Raw genomic sequence first — 17,269 nt, 5'->3', positions numbered from 1 at the left:
TTCAAAATAAATGCTAGCTGGCTAACTATAACATACTTAGAAAAGGAATCCTTTTGAAGATAAGCCTTGAAAATCGATGAGGCAAAGATCTTCACATCTTCTAGGTCTTTTCTCCTGCCTTCCCTTTCCTGGAGGCCAGAAAGAATAGCATGGATAGAGAGGGATATATAGTTAGAAGAATGGAAATAATGAAATCTGTGAAGTGGTTGCCTTATTTGAATTTTCATTTCCATTGGGCTGGAACAATGATCATATTTTACATAATTCTAACTCTGAATAGTGTGAATTCAAATATATTCACCCACTTCACAGGATTCATTATTTGCCAAAAGCAGGACTTGGTTTTTTTTTACCTTTCACTGTATTACACAGTGTTGGCTGAGAAGTCCCCATGGTCTGGGTTGGAGAGTTGGGAAGTCGGTAGAGAGGAGCCAGGATAAGAAAAGGGGGCACCTAAACTCAGAAAGACAAGATGATGCTGACATAGGCAGAAGAAAGATTGAGAACAAAGAATATTTGGAGGGCAGGGTCTGGTTTTTACAAGACCATAGATTAGAAGACACTCAATTAGTCCAGTTCCCCCATTTCATAGATGAGGAAACTGAGGCCCAAGGATTGCTTCTGGTAATTGTCAAAGTTGCTGACTAAATGACAAAATCAGAGACTTGAACCTGGATCTTCTGACAAAATAAAGCAAATATCTTTCCAAACTCCCCCAACTGACCTCATTTTACAACTGAAGAAAATGAACTTGGAGTAAAGGGCAGATAAATGAAGGCATCTCCAAGGCCATTTAGTCCAATTCTTCATTTTACAAAAAAGTAAATTGAGATCCAGAGAGGCAAAGACTTTCTTAAGGTCATAAGGTAGCAAGTATCAGGATTTGAATCCAGGAGCTCCAACTCCAAATACTGTGTTCTTTCTTGGTACCAGGTAATACATATAAATTAACTGACAAACTTGAAAGAGTTATAGAAATATCAGATAAAGAGTATGAGATTTAATGGCATAGTGGATGGAGAGTCAACCTTGAAAACCTGTGTTTAGGTCTTACCTGGGCACACAGGTATGATCTCAGATAAGCCACCCAACCAACCAGAGGTAGCAAACACAAATAGAAAAGGATTGCCCACCCACATGTTGCCTTAGAAAACCACAAATTAACATTATCTATGTTGTATTATATTTTTAGTAATTTTGTTGAAATTTTTCCCAGGTATATTTTAATCTGGTTCAGATTAGACTCTTGAGTATTTTGTTGGGAGCTTACTAGTGGTGAGTTTAACACCATTGTTCAGAAAATTCTTTAGGACTATAAATATATTTTGGTATGGCCAGGACATCTTTCATCTTTGTTGTGTCATAGACCTTTTGAAGCTTATGGACCCTTTCAGAAGATCATGGTTTTAAATGTGTGATGCAAAATACAAAGAAACACAAAGGAACACACAGATAGTCAATTATATCAAAATGTTTATAAAAATCAGATTCATGGAACCAAGATTAAGAATCTCTGGAATAGGGAGTTTTTCCACCAGGAATTTCCCTATGAACCAGAAGTCCAGTCCATATCCACCTACCAATCAAGCCATCAAGACACTGTGCTGTTTACTGAGGACTGGGACAAAAAGAAGATAGTCCTTGCCCTCAAGGAGCTTACAAACTAATATGATTATAGAATGTAAAGGATCACTCATGATAACTAAAGATTTTGGATCAGTGATGGGCAAACATAAAAACTGGGGTGTCAAGTTTAGGATCCCTTGAATATTTTATGGCATCAGAAAGGGATGAGGGAGACTTGCAGAGAGTAGAGCAGTGACTCAGACATGATATTTCTTCATCTTAGTGATGTCCTAGGGAGAATGTCTGATAATATATTGGTGGGCAAGCCAGAAAGATACAGCTGTCTGCTAGTGTTCAGTAATGTCAACTTGATTCAAAATCTAGTAAAAGGTCATTATTAGCTGGGAGAAAATTCTCCTGTAGCAAGCCATGTGGTTCTGCTTTCAGACCTCTCTTGTTCTTAACATTTTAATCAAAAATATGGATGAAGATACATAGTTCAACTCTCTGAGTTTGCAGATGATAAAAAAAAATTAGAAGATCAAGTTAGCACTGAAGAACCACATCAGCTTTCAAAAAAGATTTCCAGAAGTCAGAATGATAGCTGAACAGAACAAGAGGAAATGTAGAGGGGGAAAATGGAAAGTCATGCACTTGGGTTTCAAAACAAAACCAGCTCTCTAAATATAGGATGTGCGAATGTAGCTAAACAGAGGGAAAAAAGAGGAAGAAGCTACAGTTGACTCTAAGTTCAGTATGAGTCAATTGTCTCATTTGGCCATCTTGGATTGCATTACTAGACTTCTGTCCAAATTCAAGAACAAATTATCCCACTGCACCAAATCTATAAACATAACTCCTAATCAGCAGAATGATGATGTATGTCCTTCATTCTTGAAGAAGACCATGACATCAGGAAGGTGATGCCCTGACAAGCATATGAATTGGATTTGAGCGGGGTGGGGGGGCTGTGTTAAGTCACCAGCCTCACTTTCTCCTCAGAGCCATTTGGGTCCAATGGCCAGATAGGAATCAGAAAGACCGAAGATAGTCCTGGATGAGAGGCAATCAGGGTGAAGTGACTTGCCCAAGGTCACACAGCTGGTAAGTGTCAAGTGTCTGAGGCTGGATTCGAACTCTGATCCTTCTGACTCTAAGACCTACGCTCTATCCACTACACCAATGTAAACTCTTTGAAGGAAGGGACTGTTTTTTTTTTAATTTGGGTTTTTTTTTTTGTCTTTGTAACCCTATGACCTGGCAATTAATTGATTAGTCAGTCACAGGCATTTGTTAAGTCTGTATTTTGTGTCAAGCACTATCCTGAAGATGCAAAAACAGAGACAGGATCAAAAGGTTAAAGCTGGGCAGTATCTTAAGGGACCATTATTTATTTTACAGATAAGGAAATTGAGGTACAGAGCCATTAAGGGATTTATTCATGGTCACAGAGCTAGACCAAGTCCTGTGCTCTATCCATTGTGCCATCTACTTCTAAAAGGTTAAAAGTTACCTCAGAGATTATTTGGTCCAAATTCCTTCTTAACAGGAATCCCCTTGATGAAATCCCTTATAATCGACCATCTAGCCTCTGTTTGAAGACCTCTGTTTTTCAGTTGTTTCCAACTCTTCATGATCCCATTTGGGGTTTTCCTGGAAAAGGAAAGAGTGATTTGCTGGAGAAGGAATTCTCCAGCCCATTTTACAGATGAGGAAACTGAGGCAAAGTTAAGTGATTTGCTTAGGGTCACAGAGCTAGAAAGAATCTGAGGTCACATCTGAACTCAGGAAGATGAGTCTTCCTAGTTCTAGGCCTGGCATTCTGTGTACCTTGGCACCACCTAACTACCCCCAAAGACCTTTAACAATGGGTAAATCCCTACCCATCTTCCCTCCTGGCCTTTAGGCAACCCATTCCACTTTTAGATAACCCCAATTTTTAGTAAGCTCTTTGTTGCAATTCTTTGCAATCTGTCTCCCAGTAAATGCCCATCCCCACCCCCTCACAGAGTCCAGTGCTCCAGGTTCTGCCCTTTGGGACCAAGCCCACCAAGTCCAATACCTCTAGCTTATGACTGCCCTTGGATACTTGAATAGAGCCACCATGTCCCCTCACCTCTGCTCCTTCCACCTCCTTACGCCTCTGTACCATCTTCACTAACACATAAGCATCCTCTGTTGGGCTGTAGCCAGTGGTGCAGTACTTGGTTAATTTTCACTCTCCTCTTTTCGGGGTCAGATTCAGACCCATGGTAATTGCATCCTTCCAGCCCAGTAGGTTTGGAATCTGTGGAGCAGGGAAGTGTGTTGTTTATGTTCTGCTTTGCTTTGCTAAGGGAAATCTGGGGCTTGTTATTCTACTGTTAAAACATTAATTAGTTATACCCGAGCCAGTAAACATTATGGAAGCCAAAATTAGTATTTTTAATACATCTCCTGCAGAATGCAATTGGGAATGAGGGCCATCTATGGTGGCAAGGGGAAGGGGGGAGGGCTTAAAAAGAAATAAAAAAATTCTGGCTGAGCAGAATTTAACCAGCACTTACTGAATATTTCGAACTAAAAAATATAGACTGACTGGGGACTCTTTCAATTGGGAACAGAGTAAAGACATCTCGTCCCTGTGGTCCAGTGGCCTTCCTGTAGTGATCGGGGGTTGACCTGTGTCCAGCTGTGGATGAGTGGTTTATTGTCAGAGGCTTTTCAGTTGCAATCAATCTACTAGTTCTATGCTTGCCTTTAAAAAAAAATTTCTTTTAAAAAAAATTACAAAATTTGTTTTCTCTCCTACCTCACTGGGAAAAAAAAATGAAAATCAATATCCTTGGAACAAATATTCCAGGTCAAGCAAAGCTCATTGACAATGTTGAAAGTTAGTCTCTCTCTCTCTCTCTCTCTCTCTCTCTCTCTCTCTCTCTCTCTCTCTCTTCCCTAACCCTCCCCCTTCCACATACACACAAACCCATCTTCCTGAGTTCAGATCTGACCTTAGACTCTTTCTAGCTGTCTAAGCAAATCACTTAACTTTTTTGCCTCAATTTTCTCATCTGTAAATTATCCCCTCCACATCATGGTTTTCCTCATCATGGGTTTGATATATCATGGGTTGGCACAAGAAGTTAAATGGGACTTTTGGGGGGGAGTTTTGCAGAAACCACAAATGACATGCTAAAGCCATCAGATAATACAGAAATTTAGAAACTCAGAAATAATAAAAATAAAAAATACATGTAGTATTAAATAATATCAACATATTTTACCTTTTAATAACATATTAATACAGACTTCTTCTCTGGTACAAATGGAAGGTCAAAATTTTTATGTGGATTTTTCAGATTATGGGTTATTAATCCCCTCCCTAATCCTGTGGTGTGGAAGGGATAATAGTAATGCCAAACAGAGACATTTATATTATATTTTAGAGGCAGTAGGGAGCCACTGCAGCATCTTAAGCAGGGGACTAACTCAATTAAACTTGTGCTTTAGAATATTACTTTGGATTGGGAATCAGATATGGGTTTCTATCTGAAATCCAAATAAATCTTTGGTGAAAAGGGGGTTTGATGTTTCCTAAAATTATCATTGATTGCCATCTCTTTATATTGGTATTCTATTCAAGTCATTTTGGACCAGAATTACGTGCTCACAAAGCTATGGGAAAAGTTTGTTCTGCTTTTCACTATCTTGCTAATAGACTCTGATTTCTCATATGGGTTTCCATTGCATTCAAAGCCTCAACAAGAGACCACAATACTAATGAGCCCCAAAGTCTCCTGACAGCTGGACTCATGGCTAATTTCATATATCAAAATTAGCTTACTGTGTGAATCGCTTTTTGACATAATGGTACATTATTTATCAATGCTATTTTAATGTAAATTATAACTGTTTCCATTCTTGTAAAGTTTTATTAAGTGACCTAATTTCCATGCCTTAAAAAAGTAGCTCTTAACCAAAGTTCAAATTCACCCAGATTTCCCTTCTCTACTCCCCATCTCTATTTGCCCCACTGTTTGCCAACTTCAAATATGACTCGTGGTTGCAATCCATGTCTATCTTTTGATGGACTTTTCCTAGACCATTCCAACTGAATGATTTTGGAGGTTTCTCTGTTTTTGGCTTAATTCATCTTCTCAGTGGGTTGTTGATGACCACACATTCATTCCTTCTCATCCCTTGAAATTCAAGTCGTTCCATAAATCCTTGATGGGTACATAGAGTAGGGAAGACTCAGGTCCTTTTGCCTGCTGATTTTCCAATAAGATTTTTTCACCTGAGTCTCTGACTACACAGATGGTTACTGTTCAGTCCTGGAATCTCATTTCCCGTTGTCTGAAATGAACCCCCATGAACTTGCATACTAACTAATAGATAGTGACCTAGGCAAGTCACTTGCCCTCATTTACAAAATTGGAGGAAGAGGAGAGTTGGACGGCATCTAAGATCCTTCCAGTGCTACCATCTGTTATATGGGGAGCACAAAACATCAATTCTCTGACCTGGAAGGAACCTCAAAGGCTATCCAATTCAACCCATATTTGCCCCCAAATAATCAGTCAATTACTATTAATTTAAGTGTTTACAATATACTAGGCAGGGCAGCTAGGTGGTGCCATAGTGCAAAGAGATCTGGAGTCAGGAAGACTTGTCTTCCCGTGTTCAATCCTGATCTCAGACTCTTATTAGCTTTTTTATTTTTGCAAGGCAATGGGGTTAATGGCTTGCCCAAGGCCACACAGCTAGGTCATTATTAAATGTCTGAGGCTGGATTTGAACTCAAGTACTGCTGACTCCAGGGCTGGTGCTCTATCCACTGCGCCGCCTAGCCCTCTTATTAGCTTTTTAACTTCACTTCACCCTATTTGCCTCAGTTTTCTCATATGCAAAATGAGTTGGAGAAGGAAATCACTCCAGCATCTTTACCAAAAAAGCCCCAAATGGGAACATGATAGAAATAACTGAAAACCAACAATAACAAAAATAGAGATAAACAATAAAGGAAAAGGAAAAATAAAAGAATAGAGACAGACCAGAGAGTCTTGTAGGCAATATACCCAAAACTCATAGGTAATATATCTAGAACTAGGAGGGATTTCAGAGATGAGCTAGTCTATCCTTATTTTATATAGGAAGAACAGAAAGAAGCCCATGGACTTGACTAAGGTCACAAAGGTGCTAAGTTTGAAGGGGGACATCTGAACCTATGTCTCTTAACTCAAAACAAATACTATTTTCATTGTGCCACTCTACTATCACCAATGGCAGAATGGATATGGGAGGGGAAGAAATGTGTTATTTAATAATTGCTGTCACCAACAAAACCACTGTAACCAAGATCAAAAGAAATGTAATATATTGGGAAGCAATTTTTACAGTGAGTATTTCTGACAAAGGAATCATTTCTAAAATATAAAGAGAACTGAGTCAAATGTATAAAAAAATAAGCCATTCTCCAATTGACAATTGGTAAAAGGATATACAAAAGCAATTTACAGATGAGGAAATCAGAGCTATCCATAATCATATGAAAAATTGCTCTAAATCATTACTGATTAGAGAAATGCAAATTAAAGCAGTTCTGAGGTACCATCTCACATCCATCAGATTGGCCAATATGACCAGAAAGGACAATGTTCAATGTTGGAAGGGATATGGGAAATCTGGGACATTAATATATTGTTGTTGGAGCTGTGGACTCATCCAATCTTTCTGGAGAGCAGTCTGGAATTGTGCCCAAAGGACAACAAAATGTTGATCCAGCAATACCACTACTAGGTCTATACCCTGAAGAGATCATGAAAAAGGGTAAAAACATCACTTGTACAAAACTATTCATAGAAGTCCTGTTTGTGATAGCAAAGAATTAGAAATCGAGTGAATGTCCATCAATTGGGGAATGACTGAACAAATTATGGTATATATATTATAGAACACTTTTGTTCTGTTAGAAACCAAGAGGGATGGGATTTCAGAGAAGCCTGGAAAGACCTGCATGAACTGATGTTGGGCGAGATGAGCAGAATCAGAGGAACACTGTCACCCTAACAGCAACATGGGGGTGATGATCAACTTTAATGGACTTGCTCATTCCATTAGTGCAACTATTAGGCACGATTTTAGAGCACCTGCGATGGAGAATACCATCTGTATCCAGAGAAAGAACTTAAAGACCAAAGTCTATTACCTTCAATTTAAGAACAAAGTATCTTATGTACTACATACTTTTGTTATCTCTAATATTTTATTTTCTCCTCAAGGATATGATATCTCTCTCAGCACATTCAATTTTTTTTTTTTTAGATTTTTGCAAGGCAATGGGATTAAGTGGTTTGCCCAAGGCCACACGGCTAGGTAATTATTAAAGCACATTCAATTTTGCTCAATGTATAGCATGGAAGCAATGTAAAGATTATCAAACTGCCTTCTGTGGGGGGTGGGGGAGGGAGGGGGGTGGGGGGAAGTGTAAAATTCAAAACCTTACAAAAAATGATAGGTAGAAACTATTATATAAAACTGGAAAACAAATAAAATATATTTTGAAAAAAGAACAAGAAACAAAAATAAATCACATTCATTCCTTGTCATTTCTGCAATCTTATTAATGGACTCCTGTAAATCCTTCTTATGGATTCCCTCCAACACATCTGACATCCTTGGGGGTCTTCAGAAAGACAGACAGAGACAGACAGAGAGAGATGGGGAATTAAAGGGTTAAGAATAAAGGGAGGAAAGAAGGAAGAAATGAAAACAAGCAAATATTATTAAACACTTACTATGTAAGTAAAGAACTGTTCTAAGTACTGTAATATAAATAAAAATGTCAAATTGAAAAAAAAAATAGTTGCTATCAGCCCCCTTCAAATTTCAACACCCTGTGACAAAGGTCTAATGACCCTATCCTAGGTAAACCTCCAGTACTCAGGAGAAAATTTTTTTCTTGGTCTCACAAATACTGCTGTTCACCCTAAATGTTCTGATTTAATCTCTTTCAGTTGTACAGATTAGCCTTTCCTTCCTGAGTCACAATAACTTTCTGTCCAGCCATCCTCTCTTTGATAAGGACTGGTTTACAGAGCCAAACAACATACTGTTACGAGCAGTAGCAGCAGAAGCCGCTTTATGTTCTCATGGCTTTATTAGTCTGCTAATTAAGTTTAGCCTTTAGCCTACATATTTTCTGTACTTCAGTCTCTTATTTCAAACTAACTCGCCTCTCCTTTAATGTAGAAAATGTGTTTCCTTTTTCCAGATGCTCTTTTTATGCATTAATTTTTCAGGTCCTTTTCATCTCGCTCTTTTTAGAGTAATAAGACTCTTTGCATGCTTCTTAGCTTGGCCTTGAAGTATTATCCTGGGTGTTGTTTCCTTCTGATTGTACTGTGGAAAAGACTTTACCATAATGAAAGAACATTTGAAAATGTCAGGGGAAATGGGTTCTAGCAGCGTTATCTCGGGCAGATCATTATAACTCTCAGGGCATCAGCCCCTTTTGTAAAATGAGGGGGCTGGGTGATCTCTTGGGAAGTTTCCAGATGTAGCATGTTTTAATATTTTTATTATATAAGATCATAGAATGATAGAGCTGGAAGGACCCTACAGATGGAGTTGTCAAGTCAACATGCATTTATTATGCTCCAGGAACTGTGCTGAAGCCTGGGAATACATAGAAAGGCAAAAAACAGCCAGTCGGTTAATAAGCATTTATTAAACTCCTACTGTGTGCTAGGAATTGTGCAGTGAGGAGGATATGGCAAAAGATAGTCTAAATAACTGTCTAATTAGGGAGCCAACATGCAAACACCTCCAAACATATAAGATATATGCAGGATAAATTGGAGAGTCTTCATCCCAAAGTTAAGACTCAGAATTTGGGGCAGCTGGATGGCACAGTGGATAGAGCACCAGCCCTGGAGTCAGAAGGACTTGGGTTCAAATGTGGCCTCAGACACTTAATAATGACCTAGCTGTGTGACCTTGGGCAAGCCACTTAACCCCATTTGCCTTGCAAAAACCTAAAAAAATTAAAAAAAATAAAGAACCTCTGTTTATAAGCATCATTGGGCCTACCTAGGGACTTGACTCATAGACATCTGGTGAACACTTTTATACCATCTAGACTCTTGGCTACTCCTCCCATGGTGGGCAAGCAGTCCTTCACCACCCTCTGCATCAGAGAAGGAAACATGAAACACCAATCCCCCCAAGTCACCTCCAGTTTGGCACCTATCTCTTTCTTACTCTACACCACAAAAAGCACCAGAGAGTAACCAGTTTGACATTGCGCATTAGCATTGCCTCGATGAGTTGATAGAGCTGCCATCTTATTTTAAGTGCTTTCTGCAGTTATGTTCATCATTGTTCATTCCTGCCTCCCTTTGGGATTGAAGCTCTCTCATAAATTCTTGACTGAGAATGAACTGAATATAGGGGAGACCCACCTCCAGATTTTGTAACATTCCCTGGATATGAGGACAATGCTGGGCCAGCAGAAAGAATGGTGTGTTTGTGTCGGGAGAAGATGGGTTCAAATCCCAGCTCTGGCTTTTCTTATCTGTATGTACTAAGTCTTTGCCTCTCTGGGCCTCAGTTTAGTTATTTGTGAAATGAAAAAATTGGACTTGATGGCCTAGATGATCCCTTCTGGTTCTGGGTCAAAAGCAGGGACTGACATTTATTTGCCTCTTTTTACATCCTCAGCTATCCGCACAATGCCTGGGACATAGTAGATGCTACATCAATGTTTATTGATTGAAGGGTAAATGTATTATCTTGTTTAAATCTCCCACTGGACAGAAAGCTTGACTGGGGAATAGGGAAGACTCAGATTCCAGTCTCACTTTTGCTGCTACCGGTCATGGAGTCCTAGTCAAGCCCTTTCAGGGCCCCAGTCCACTCTCCAAGGCTTTCACTTGGAGAAACGACTCCTCTGCTGTAACAGAGGGAGGGCCCAGGGCACCGTGCAAGAGACAGGTTCAAATCTCTTGTGTTTTTGTTTTTCTAGAATTTGAACTCCCAGTTGGATTGCATAATTTTTCCAATATTGCTATTTTTTCCCATCGATTTTAAAGATGCAGCAATCTGTGATATCTCCCCACTCCACCCTGGGACTCCCTTGGTTTGGCTATTGGGATCCTAGCGTCCTCTGCCTTGGTTCCTGGGATATCTGGGACTGTAGCCACAGCAGCTGAGATGAACTCAGAGTCATCATTCTTTGACATGATTTAGGAAAATCATTTTGGCAGCTGAGTGGAGGATGGATTGGAGTAGGAAAAGAGGGAGAGGCTATTCCTTAAGAAGAGAGCATTGATTCAGGTGGGCATGGCTTCCCTGCCAAGGGGTTGGTTTGCTGGTCTGTTGGTTTGAAGTCTGGAGGAAAAGCTGTTGAGTCCTGTTGAATTCCTTGTACCTAATTGGGAGGGAACTTAGAAGCCCTAATTTATCCCCTTCAGTTTACTAATAAGAAGTTGAAATTCAGAGAGTTTAAGTGATTTACCCTAGGTCACACAGATACATAGTAAAACCAAGAATCAAATTTAGGTGGTCTGATGGTGACGTCATCACTACCACTACAACAATGACTACTACTACTACTACCACCACCACTATTACTAGTATCAGTGAAAATAACAATTTAGTGCTTTCAACTTCATAAAGTTCTTTATTATTTCTTTTGATCCTTCCATCACTCCTTTTGAGGCACTGCTATTATTCCTATTTTTGGAATGAAGAAACTGAATCTCATAGAAGTAAAGAAACTTGCCCAAGATCATACAGATAATAAGTATATAAAATGGGTTATATCTACCATCATTGGACTCTGAAGGTAGTATTAACTGATTCCAGGTCTAATTAGAAGATGCTGATGATGGGGAAAGATGGGACAAAATAGATGGGATTAATTTAGTCTGGGCCATGTCACAAATCCTGTCTCAGCTTGGGTGTAAGGGAGGACAGATAATGTCAATATCTAAGCAAAGAAATAGGGAAAATGATGCTCAGAGTTCAGTATTGTTAAAAATTATTGGGTGTGTATCCTCCATTTTCATGTTAGTATCAATTTTTATTTATATCATTCAAGTATGACATATAGGCAGCTAGGTGGTACAGCACTTAAAGTACTGGGCCTGGACTCAGGAGGGTCTGAGTTCTAATTTGATTTCAGGTTATTAGCTGTGTGATCCTGGGTAAGTCACTTACCCTATTTACCTCAGTTTCCTCATTTGTCAAATGAACTGGAGAAAGAAATGGCAAACTACTTCAGTATCTTTGCCAGGAAAACCCCAAACGAGATCATGAAGAGTGAGATACAACCAGTCAACTAAACAACAATAAAGTATAATCTACATGATTTTCTCATGTTACAATTTCTGAACAATAGCAACAGAAATCATTATTGATCACAGAATTGAAAGGGCCTTGAGAGCTGCTTTTTTTTGTCTTTATACATCCAGAATCTCACTAATTCCTTCTTTACCTACAACCCTTTTTAAAAAAAAAATTAGATCTCTGAATTCCTCAATGCTGTTAGCATCTGGAAAGGAATTCCCTTTATCAAACTAGTTAAATACCCTCTTTGTATTAGAATCTTATGACATAACTTCTTTACCTAGGGTCTTTGAGGATCTGGAGTCAGGAAAACCTGAGTTCAAATCCAGCCTCAGACACTTAACCCTTGCCAACTGTATGATCCTGAGCAAGTCACCTCTGTTTTAGGGCACTGAGAAGTCAAGTGACTTGTCCAAGATCATATGGCTTATGTGTATTAGGAAGGGAAGTTGAACCTGTCTCTTTTGGATCCCAAGGCTAGGTGTCAGTCCAATAAATTGGGCTACTTCTCATCCCTTGAACAAAGTAGGCACTAAATAAATGCTTTCTGAATAAATGAATGAATAATAACAGGTTCCCATAAAATCAACCAATAAACCCAGTCTTAGAAGGCTAGACAGATTACGAATCAATAAAAAGATGCCTGCTTTAATTAAGAGTTTCAAATTACACAATATTTTCTCTTCTTGAATGCTCAGGAAGAAAATAATTTTATAAAAGAAAGAAAATAATTTTATTTCCAAGTTTATTTTTTTCCTTAAAGGAGGGAGAATGGAGAAACTCAGTTAAGTCATCTCCAAATCCTACTCACAAACCCCCACCTTGGCAAAAGCCCAAATTCCAGGGATCTCAACCTACTTCTTCAGTGCTTTCCTGAGAACTTGTGGCCAGTGGTCAACAGAAAGATTTTTTTTATTTTAGAAGTTAGATTGAAAGTTGCCACATCCCACAGCTAAATTTTGAGGGATGTGGGCCTCTGAATTCATTGTAATTAGGAACAAACACCATGAGAGGAAAATTCCCTTCACCAATGCAAGTTATACCACTTCTGCAGCTTAGGTAGTTGCTTGGGCACACTCTGAGGTCAAGTGACTTGTCTAGGATCACATAGTCAATATGAATCAGAGGTGGGACTCAAACCTAGATGTTTCTAATTCCAAGACCAACTCTGTAATCATTACCACCTGCTGCCTCATTTCTTGTCTAAAAGGGATGTTTTCTCCTACAGGATCTAATCTTTATCCAAAATATATGTAAATTCCATATGGCACATTTGGTAATTATAAACAACTTAAAATAAGTAGCAACAAAAACCAAAGCTTTTATGAGATGTCCTCCCCATCATCACAAAGTCACTGAGGAATTGATGAGAAACAGGAATCAAAAATGTTAATACTTGCCAGCAGGTGGCGATAGAATTACCTTTACTAAAAAAACCAAACTATTGCCAGTACTGTAAAGTGAATAATATAATGATAATAATAATAATGATAATAAGACCATGTATTTGTTGTATGTATTTATTGCCTACACTCTAAAAGATAATACCATATCTTTATTGTCTATACTTAAAAATATAGTCGATAGTTATTTAATTACACCATTGCTAATATAAGAAATCAAAACCTTCAAATAAAAAACCCCTTCAAATATTTGCTTTCTCTGCCATATGTCAGAGGATGATGATTATTGTCCTTTGCTCTTGAAGAAAACCATAACATCAGGGAGGTGATAACACGACGAGCCTGTGAATTGGGGTTGAGTGAGGGGGACTGTGCTAAGTTTCTAACCTCACTTTCTCCATCTGGGTCCAGTGGTCAGATTTGAACCAGGATGACTGGCCCTGAATCTGAGACAGTCAGGGTTAATTGACTTGCCCATGGTCATAAAGCTAGTAAGTGTCTGAGACTAGATTTGAACTCATGCTGGTGATCTATCCACTGCACCACCTAGATATGCCAAGTCAGGTGCTTTGGAATGATTAGCTCTTCAGTTTGGGAGACAGAAAGACCATGTCTACCATCTTTTATCTGTGATCACACTAGGCAGATGAGGTGACTTAGAGGGATAGAAATTGCAGAGGAAAAATTTCTTCTACTAGTAAATAAAGACTTGATAACCTATAGAAGACTCAGGGAAATATAGACATTAACTTCAGGTATTTGAGGAGCTGTTGTTGAGGAAGAACACAGACTGACAGATACAGGGTTGGCATTTATTAAATGCCTACTGGCTGCCAAGTGCTGTTTTAAACTCTGAACCTCAGACTAGAACTGTCTGGCCCATTTTACAGTTGAGGAAACAGAGACACAAAGGGGTTCAGTGACTTGCCAAGGAAACATGTATTAGGTGGCAGCTGTCTTCCATAGCACATTGTCTGTCTAATTTGATCAGTCTGGTAACAAGAAGGCAGAATTAGTAATAATGATGGGTAGAAATTTTAAAGGGAGTGGTGAGGTTAAGCTTACAATTAGGAAAAATCTTTCTAGCAATTAGAATTATCCAAGAGGGGAGCAGGTTGGAGGGAAGGAGGCCTCTACTTTAGGTCTTCAAGCAAAGGAAAGGAGATGAAGGGAGGGGTATATAGTATTCTTTTGTGCCAAATGATAAGAGTGTAAGAGGAAAGGGATTAGGAACATAAAATTGTAGATCATCTTCTCTAAGAGTGCATCCACAAAAAGGAGGAGAGACATGGGAGGAACCAATCAAGAGAGTATTTTTTGAACCTAGGGAAGAAATGGACATGTTTATAGGTAGGTGAGCAGTCAGTGGTTAGAGATTGAAACTGTGCCAAGTGTATTTTAAAATATGATCTCATTTGATCCTCATGACAACCCTTTAAGGGTTATTATAATTGAGGTGCTATTATTTTACCCATTTTATATTTAAAGAAACTGAAGTTGGCAGAAGTTAAATGATTTGCCCAGGATAGTATAGTGTCTGAGGCTGGATTTGAATTCAGGACTTCCTGACCCCACTTAGTGTTCTATCTACTGCTCTGCCAGCTATGATTTATTTGAGCATATTGTAGAAGGGGTTCTTATCAGGCACAGGTTGAACTAAACTCCCTTTCCACTCTGAAGTTCTATGATATATTCTATAATATCTTTTGAATCCTTACATAGTGTGGATTTGAGGACTCCTGTGTGTGGAGTACCAATGCCATGGGTTTACAATGATACAGATAAATAAGTCAGTGTCCACAAAAAGCTTCCATTCCATTGTGTATGCAAATAAAAATAGTACAAGAAAAAATGAGGAAGGAGAAAGAGCCCCAACAACTGGGGAAATCAGGGAAGGCTTCATGGGAAAGATAGCCATTAAATTGAGCTTTGCAGAACTGCAAGGATTCTGAGTGGTACAAATGAAGTTGGAAGGGAACTATATTCAAGGAATGGAAATATCTTGTGCAAATTGTATGGACTTGGGAAATGGAGTATTGAACTGGGGGAACAGCTACTTGTCCAATTCATTTAAAACATGGAGTCTAAGAAGCAGAATGATATGAAATAAGGCTGGAAGTGGAAGAGGGAACCAGCTTTAAATGCCAGAGCAGTGACCATGAATTTTATCCTAAAGGCTCTGGTGAATCCCGATCAGGAGAGTAAGATAGTCAAACATTTTTGAGCAGTTGTGGAGAAGGGTTACCATAGGTAGAAAATGGAAACTGGGTGACCAATGAGGGGATTATGACAGTATGGAACTGAGAAGTGATGAGGGATGAATGAGGGTGTTGACTTTGTGAGTGAACAGTGGGATGGAGGAGAACTGATAATACATGCTATTGTCATTGGTCATTGGGAATGAGAGGGAAGGGTTAAGGAATATTTAGAGGTTATTGATGACTGAGAGGCTGGTGGCATTCTCAACAGAAATAGTTAAGTTTGTAAGAAGAGAAGATGTAAGTTGGCCAGATAATGAGTTCTGATTTGGGGCATGCTGAGTTTGAGATGCCTTATAGATTTCCAGCCGGCAGCTGACAAATCATAAATAATTTTGAGTATAGTTGGGGATATATATGTAAATATACACATATATGTATATCTACATTTATCTCTATATTTACATCTATCCATATATCATGGGATGGGTGTATCTTTTATCATGAGATATCCATCCATATCTAGATTATCTATAGATATAGCTATCTATTTCTCTATAGATTTCTAAATGTTTTCATAGATATAGTTCATGATTGGACCAGGGTTATTTTCCACAACAGGGATTACTTCCTCCAAAAGGCAACAAAATGATCCCTAGGTCCTAGTGAATCCTTGCCTTCCTTCATACAACTTCCTGGTCAACTAAGACCATAGCATTTAGAGTTAGATTAGGGAAAAATTGTAAAACTCAAAATAAATAAAATCTCTAATTAAAAAAATAAAGTGCTATATAAATAGAGTTAGAATCCTTACCCATTTAGAGTGAGAATCCTTCTGAAGACCACAAGAGTTGATATAGTCTGCTCTGCTGACCAGAGTTATTTCCATATGGAGATGGAGTTGGCTGGGTCTGCTCTATCCTTGTTATACAGCCATGCTGTGCTACATAAAGTAAATGTCTTTTTATTAATTGTCTCATATTCAGATCTGAACTAGATACTGGCATCTGGTTCAGCCCTAACGTATATACATCTGGGAATCATTGACCCAGAGATGATAACCTGAATCCATGAGGGTTGATAAGGTAGCCACGAGAGCTTGTGTGTAGAGGGGAAAAAAGGATCCAAGACAGAGTTACAGTGAATACTCACAGAAAGGGGCCAGAAAATGAGTCATGATCCATCAAAGGACACCCAGAAGGAATGGTCAGACAAGTAAGAGGAAAATTAGGAGAGAGCAGTGTCATGAAAACCTAGGGAAGAGAGTGTTCCCATGGGGAGTGGATAATTGACAGTACTTGAAGAAGTCAAGGAGACTGAAAAGAAAAGGCTATTGAATCTTCACAGTGAAGAGATTGTTGGTAACTCAGGAGAAAACAATTTTGAGATGAGTGGTGCATCTGGAAGCCAGATTGCTAGTATCCGAGGAGTGAGTGGGTGGTCAGGAAATGGAAACTGGGAGTGTGGACAATTCTTTCAAAACAGGCGTCACGGTGTAGTGTGTGGTAAAAAGATGACACCCTTGGAGTTAGAATGGTTGGGATTCTAGATCCTGCCCTGAGCACTGCTTAGCTCTGTGTCCTTGGGTAAGATGCTAGCCTCTCAGAGCCTCAGTTTCCTCATCTGTAAAATGAGGGGGGGTTACATTTGATGATCTATAATTTCTCTTCCATGCCTGAATCTCTAAGTCTATGAGTTTGTGAGTAAAAGGGACATGAAATAGAGATCCATTTGAGGAGAGAGTAGGACCATGTGAGCGTTTTCTTAAAGCTGGGA

This window comes from Macrotis lagotis, chromosome 2, assembly GCF_037893015.1.
Source record: "Macrotis lagotis isolate mMagLag1 chromosome 2, bilby.v1.9.chrom.fasta, whole genome shotgun sequence".
In the NCBI taxonomy this organism is placed as follows: domain Eukaryota; kingdom Metazoa; phylum Chordata; class Mammalia; order Peramelemorphia; family Peramelidae; genus Macrotis; species Macrotis lagotis.
Note: the sequence above shows the minus strand (reverse complement) of the source record.